Source organism: Hyaena hyaena, unplaced genomic scaffold (genome assembly GCF_003009895.1).
Source record: "Hyaena hyaena isolate Hyena2069 unplaced genomic scaffold, ASM300989v1 scaffold_171, whole genome shotgun sequence".
NCBI lineage: Eukaryota > Metazoa > Chordata > Mammalia > Carnivora > Hyaenidae > Hyaena > Hyaena hyaena.
The window spans coordinates 515,140-522,655 of record NW_024080803.1 but is presented as its reverse complement, the minus strand read 5'-3'; positions in this window follow the sequence as shown (position 1 = coordinate 522,655).

Below are 7,516 nucleotides of genomic sequence, written 5' to 3'. Positions count from 1 at the left end.
CTGATGCTCAAATCAGCAGTCACAAGCTGTGTCTGTGACTTAAATTCCCCCATCTCTTTGGATCCTTAGACAAAGACAAGTGATAATAGACTGCTTTCAGGGGTTTAGCATTGCATTCCATTGAGGTAACCCAGATCTGTCGATTACTGTCGCTGGTCTAAAGTGCAATTATTCATTGATCTTTTTATAGTCATTCATTATTTTACATATTCATTCAAGAAACATTTACTAATTACCTATCCTGTGCCAGGCATTACTTTGGGTTCCATTGTAGAAGAGCAAATAAAGCAAAGTCTCATCTCTTAAGAAGCATACATTGTGTAACCACCCTTGACATTTACACAGCAACTTTCACATAGATTTGTCAGCACCCTTATGGGTGCACTTGGAGGAATGGTTTTCTCCAAGCACCAGTCTTTCCTCACATCGGAAGCCCTCTGTTCAATGTGCAACTAACTCTTCCTTTGCTCCCACTGCATATTGCCTGGCCTCTTTCCATTACTGATCCAACCAGTTTTTTCACTAATGACTCTCCTGATCTGTTAGACGGTTCTTCCTTCTGTACCTTTGTTCCTGCTCTTGATTTATGCTTGTAATTGACAGATTCTTCTCATGTCATTTTATGCATAACATTCTGTCTGCCCAGTTACCCTGAAAACTTTCTGAATGCTGGGCCTAAGTCTTTTAATTCTTATTTATTATTCTTGAGCAACGAATTTGGTTAACATAGCACAGTGAATATAGTACCACAGGCAGGCTCCCACCTTCACTCCTTCGCATTATGTTATTTTGCAGTCTGCTCATCAAGGTGTGCCTAATAAATAACTGTGCCTCACTTCTTGCTTTCTACTGATAATTCTCAAACATCTGTTTTGTTCACCACAGTACAACAGAGCACCTGACCCGATATGGGAACTTGCTACATTATTTCTTGATTCCCAGTGGACTGACTGATTGGCTGGGACAGAAGTAACAATCCACACAGTTTGTAGTGTGGTCAATCTTTAGGAACTCTATGCCATATATGAGAAGTCTGGGGCCTACTTACTGAGTTCTGCAAATGCTTACTGACTTACTCAGAGAAATGGATGTTGGAGAACAGGCTGCTACTGAGGCATAGAGTGATGCTAAATATAAGGGTCAGATGTCACCTCATGCCCTCTAGAATGATTTTACTTTGGCTGAAGGGCAGAGACTTACACATTTTTACATTTGACTTAGACAAACGAGAGAGAAAGCGGTAGGCAAGGAAGAGGAAGACAAAGATCCTACACTGTTGGCCTTGAAGATGAAAGAGGAGGCCACAATCCAAAGAATGAATGCAAGTAACTTCTAGAATCTGGAAAAGGAAAGGAAACAGATTTTCTTCTAGAGCCTCCAGTGGAAATACATTGATCTTAGGACCTCTAGCTTTCGGAATCATAAGACATTAAAGTTGTCTGGTCTGGCAAAACACATATGTAACCCACAATGCCATACACTAGAGTAGAAGAGCTGGATAATTCTAGAAGAGGAGGGACCCTTACTATATGAGGCACAAATTGTGCTGATTTTTCTAAACGTCTATAGGAAAAAAATGACTCTTGAGACAGAAGAATGGAGTTAAGATCTTGAAACCCATGCTAATTTTGACCACATACACCTTGTCCTAAAACCCCCCAACAAGACAGGTTATGGGAGGGTTATTGAACACATCTTGGTTGCTTCCAGGTTTTGTTAATGATGAATAAAACTGCTATAAACATCCACGTGCAAGTTTTTGTGTGAACATGAGTTTCAACTCCTTTGGGTAAATACCAAGGAGCATGATAGCTACAACATATGGTAAGGATATGTTTCATTTTGTAAGAAACTACTGAACTGTATTCCAAAGTGGCTGTACCATTTTATGTTCCCACCAGCGATGCATGAGAGTTCCTGTTTCTCTAATATTTGGTCTTGTCAGTGTTTTAGATTTTGGCCATTGTAACAAGTGCTCCTTTTTTTTTTTTTTTTAATGTTTTTGCCTTTACACCATAAATTATTTTTAAAATATTAATGTTTATTTTTGAGAGAGAGACAGAGTGGGAGTGGGGGAGAGACACAGAAAGTAGGAGACCCAGAATCTGAAGCAGACTCCAGGCTCTGAGCTGTCAGCACAGAGCCCAATGCGGGGTGCTAACTCATAGACTGTGAGATCATGACCTGAGCTGAAGTTGGACATTTAATCAACTGAGCCTGTAGGTGCCCCTACACCATAAATTCTTTAATGGCAAGGACAGTGTCTTGTCCTCTTTTGTATCCTAAGTCATAGAAATAAGAAAAAATAACATCTGCTCACTGTAGTCTACTATGTTATTAACTATGTGATTATTCCCAGGTTATTCTATGTAGCAATTAATGCATCATTCACACAACCATTAAACTGTAACCCCTTTGAGGGCAGGGACCATCAAATCATCTCTCTTTAAAGCAAGATTGAAGACCTTTGCAGACCCTTGGACGTGGAGGGAGAGGGTTGCTCTGTCAGGGAGTGGACTCCTCCTCATTGGAGGTGTGGCCTAGATATTATGCAAAGAACATAGGCACTGGGGGCAGATGTTGTATTACATGACCTCTAAACTCCTTCCAACATTATAATTCTATGTCCTTGTCATTCAGGTGGCACCTTCTGAGAAGTTCCATCCAGCCAGGCCTTTGGCTGTGAATGAAGCCAAGACTGCAAGATCCAATGTGATCTTCTGCATGATTTTTTTGCTACAAATTCATCTCCTTCAATTCTCTATCTTCTACGCTTTGTCCAGTTATATTAAAAAGCTCACTATTCCCGCCATATAATCTGATGTCTTCCACCTTCAGGCTGGATTCATTGCATAGAATGCAGACCAGGCTGCACCTACTGCTTCTTCCAGGACACAACTTAGAAATATGTCACCTATGAAGCTTTTCCTGACTTTGCACCACTGTTCTGGGTACCCCTGTCTAAGTTACCATTGTGCTCTGAACTTACCGCAACTGCATCTATTTTTCCCTTAAAGTTTATTTATTTACTTTGAGAGAGAAAGAGAGAGACAGAGAGAGCGAATGGGGAGAGGGGCAGAGAAAGAGGGAAAGAATCCCAAGCAGGCTTGCAGTGTCAGCATGGAGCCCGATGCAGGGCTAGAACTCATGGACTATGAGATCGTGATCTGAGCCAAAACCAAGAGTTGGACACTTACCCAACTGAGCCACCCAGGCATCCCTGCACTTTATTTACTCTTCATTTGTATCTATCCAGTGGCCTGCAAACTTCTGGAAAGCAGACAGGGCCTTGTTCCCTCTAAATCCACAGCGACCAGCATACTGCCTCGCTGTGGATAAATGCTCAATAAGCATTTGTGGAGCACATGCTTAAATAATTAAAACTTAATTAATGAATGATTGAATGCCCAAATGCATCAATTTAGTGCTCCACTTAAGCCTAGATTTCAGTTGCCATGGTTATACATCAGTAACAGTTTAATAGATATGGAGAGAGAGAGAGAGAGAGAGAGAGAGAGAGAGAGAAATACAATTGAGAGCATTGTGTGCCGAGATAGATTTTCTACTTTTATTCATAAAGGCCCACAGTTTAAAAGCCTTGCACTCACAGGCAGGAGAGCCGGGTGAGTGTCCACACAAAAGCCTCGCCCGTTTCCTTAGTGAAGTGCCCAATCAGGAGCTTGTAAGAGTGTTAAGAGTCTATCCCCAGTGTATCCACCGGACAAGGTGAGGCAGTTTTCTGCATGGTCTGATTTTACAGACCCCAGAGTTTTGTCTGCCATTAATCTCTTCTGTCAGCTTGCCATTAGGCATGTAATCTCGGCAACTAAAACCACTCCTTTCTCATAAGACTGTGTCCCTAGAAGTTCACTTCTAGAAAAAAGCAGGTACCTAACGTAGTTGTCATAATCAAGGTTAAGGAACATGGATGGCTTGTCAGGGCTGGTTTCTACCACTAGAGGATTGTGCCCTTGAAGAATGGAGATGGCTGGTGAAGAATGTGATGTCCAGACCTATTTGAGCCTGGGGTTACTGAAAGCAGGTATAGATGGGAGAATCCCATGCAAAACTCTGTGTCCTGTGAAGAAGGTCAAAGTCTCAGGGGCCCATTGGGTAAAAAGGGGGAGAGTGAGTGAGGACAAAGCAACATCTTGGGTTTGTCATGGTGTGGTCCTGCTCACCCCCCCAAGATGGGCTTTGAAGCTGGGGCACATTTTTCGTGGTATGTATGAGCTCTCACAAAGTATCTTGGCTTCTCTGTTTTCTTGTGAAGGTGTAAAGCTCCCTGTCTTCAGGGTGTGTCTCACCCTGTTGCCACAATTTAGAAGTGTAACATTCTGACTGCACTTTTGAAAATAGAGTGAAGCTTTGTGGCTACGCATGTTCTGCGATTGTGCGTAAAGCAAACAAAAAAATACAAACTCGGCGTTAAGCAGGAAAGGCCTGAAGCACACAACAAAATATTTATTGACAGATTATTAGTACGATAAAATCACACCGTTTTATTTCCACAGAGATGTGAGAAGTTCAGCTAAATCCTGCTCTGTGAAATATTTATCTCTTCTACTGGGAACTTTCCTTTTGTTGCTTGAGACTGGAGGCACTCTCAGAACATTTTTCCCTTAAAGCAGAAATGCTGATGAATGGCCAACCTTCATAATTAATACCCACCAATAATTGAAGCATTGGACTTGACACTTAGAATTGCATTCCCTGTGAACTTTCAGGTTTACTTGCCTTACTTTTTATGCTTACTTAATATTACCCAGTAGTTTCTGCTCCTTGCCTATTTGCTCATTGATGCCAACCCAGAGCTGAGAATTTGAGGAAGACCTAATTTTCCTGCCGCTGACCTCATGTTCTGTTTCACTTACAAAAGCAGACTCAAAGCAATGGTTCTCATCAATCATTTGTTTTCCCACAGCACTTATTGGAAGATCAAGAAATGTTGCTTCAGATGTCTAACACAGAGTGAAAAATGTGCTTTTTATATTCTAAATGAATTGCAGCGTACAGTTAAAACGATTTGAGTGACTCTAGTTACATTTTGCAAAAGGTGCTTCAAAGCCTTTAAAGTAAGTATTTTCACGTGTATTTTCTCTGTGGAGTCCTCTACACTTGTAAAATAGTGCTGAGTCCATTTCAGAAATGAGAAAATGGAGGTCCCAAGCAGGGAAGCAGCACATGCCAAGCCACCCATCTCACCAGAGACTGAACTGTAACCATGTACCACAATAGGCTGTATATTTTTCACTCTCATCAATGAGAGAGACAACAGTGGATTGGCCACCCAAGTTTTCTTATGATGTATTTTTGAACGCCAGGCCAAAAATCAAACAAACAAAACCCCCCAACTAGAGATCAAAACATCCCTGAACTCAAACACCCAGAAAAGAAGGAAATTATTTTTTTCCTACGAGGAAGCAAATAGAGAGAAGTACCTGGTCGGTTTCAGATGGTATTAGCATTCACCCCTGACTGGCCTCATGGTCTTCTGGATCTTCCTAAACTGAGGCTCTGGGGCACTAATTAATCAGGCTGAAAGTCCCGGAATTTATCAATCTGCCATCACTATTCCTGTTGACTGCTGATTTAAAGAGGTGAATCCACTTGATTATCTAACAGGTAAGGAGAAGTGAGTCCAAATTTCAATGACACAGAGATGAGAGCCCAAGGAAACACCTAACACTATGACTGGCAATTAATTAGACAGATAGCATCTTACATTTGGGAAGGACCTGAGAGGTCTAATCGAATCTTGCTCCTCATGCAGAAATCCTTCCACAGCAAGCCTGACAGTCATCAGACCTTTGTTCCTGGGATGGGAATCTTCACTTGTCTTGAGGCAGCCATTCCCCATTAATAGATGGGATCTTGTGGTTAGAATGTCTTGCCTCCATGGAATTGAATTCTATCCTCTTTTAAACTGCAAGTCCACCTTTTTGACTAAGTTCTACCTTCCAGCGCCTTAATGAATATGGCTACCTATGCATTTATGCTATTTTCCCCATATGTGACGTCAGCCCTCATGGCTTTCTTAAAACATTTCCTCTCCAGCAAAATCTACCCGGCTTCTCCCACTTTTTCCATATTCACTAATTTTCAGGCCCCTCTCTGGAAGGTTTCTTGTTTGGACATTCCCCACCCCCATTTTGAGTGATATGTCTGTAACTGGATAGGATCTGTTTTCCCTGCTCAGTCTGACCCAAAATTAACATACTTTCAATACCTTTACTGGTCATAAGCTCCATAGCAAATGGGGCTATATATACGGTGGTTGGAGATAGTATCATCCCTTCGGCTCTGTAACACACTGGAGTTTGCAAATTGAGAACTGGTTTTCTTCATGTAATTTACCTCAGAAGCCACACCAGCAGCAAGAAGGCCAGGACCAGTAGTCAATGTACAGGCCACAACGAACACAGAATTGTCACTTTGAACCAGTTTTCGCTTCAATAAGCTTTTTGTCTATCTAGTATCGCATCTCTTAAAATATAGAGGGGGAAAAAAAGCAGGTAAGAGACTAGTTTGCCAGCAACTTTGACAAATAGCGTTTGAGGGAGACTGAGTGACATTCGGAAAGTTGGTAAAAGCCACCAGAGTCAAAGCAACTTCTCAAAAAAAAAAAAAAATTGTGGCTACGCTATGTTCAACCAGGCCACACCTGTTTTGAGAAACCACCAAGAGTTCTGCAGATAAACAGAGATGCCAGGTCTGACAGTTTCTAAGGCAACCAGATACTGATCATCGCTGCACAGGAGAGAGGCAGAAAGAGGCAGCAGTGACAAACATGAAGGCCTGTTCTCTCATCTACTCAATGGGGTGGCAGCAGTCAGAGACAACTCAGCCTCAAGAGCCCGTCTCACATCCGGGTTCAGACCCTAAGCTCTCACTGTAGTGGATGGAATCCTGCAGTTGGGAAAATTCTTGAAGGATCCTGATGCCACCCCTTAAGCAGGAATCCTGTAACCTAACATGGACTTCTGGGGAAAGAAGACAAGATGTACCTTCTGTCAGTGTTCTCATTTTGTCACCTGCAAAATAAAGCAAAATGGTTATGTGGCCAGAATTCACGAGGGTATACACTTGGTGAGAAGCGAGTGAACTTGGATACAAAGAGGTGGTTTATGTCATTTGGCTCTCTAGTGGGTAGATTGGATTTTACTTAAGAAACCACCATCCAAATACAACCATGTCCCTGCTTTCAGAGCATTTATATCTATTAAAGATTTATAATGTCACACTTTCCCATCTTGCGACATTTCCAACTTGTGACATTTTAACAAGAATGGCACAAATGAGCGTTTCATAAGAGGTTGGCAGATACAGGATAGATCCAAGAGTTGGAATGGGTGCTTGGATGCTGCTTTTGAAATCATCACATTGCAGTTACCTACTCCTGGGTTTTCTTGATGCCTTGCTTGGTGCTGTTCTATCTTGTTCCTTGGTGCCATTCCCACTCTTCTTGGTGTCATGTTCCGGACCTCGGTGGCACTCAAGAAATAACTGTTGAATC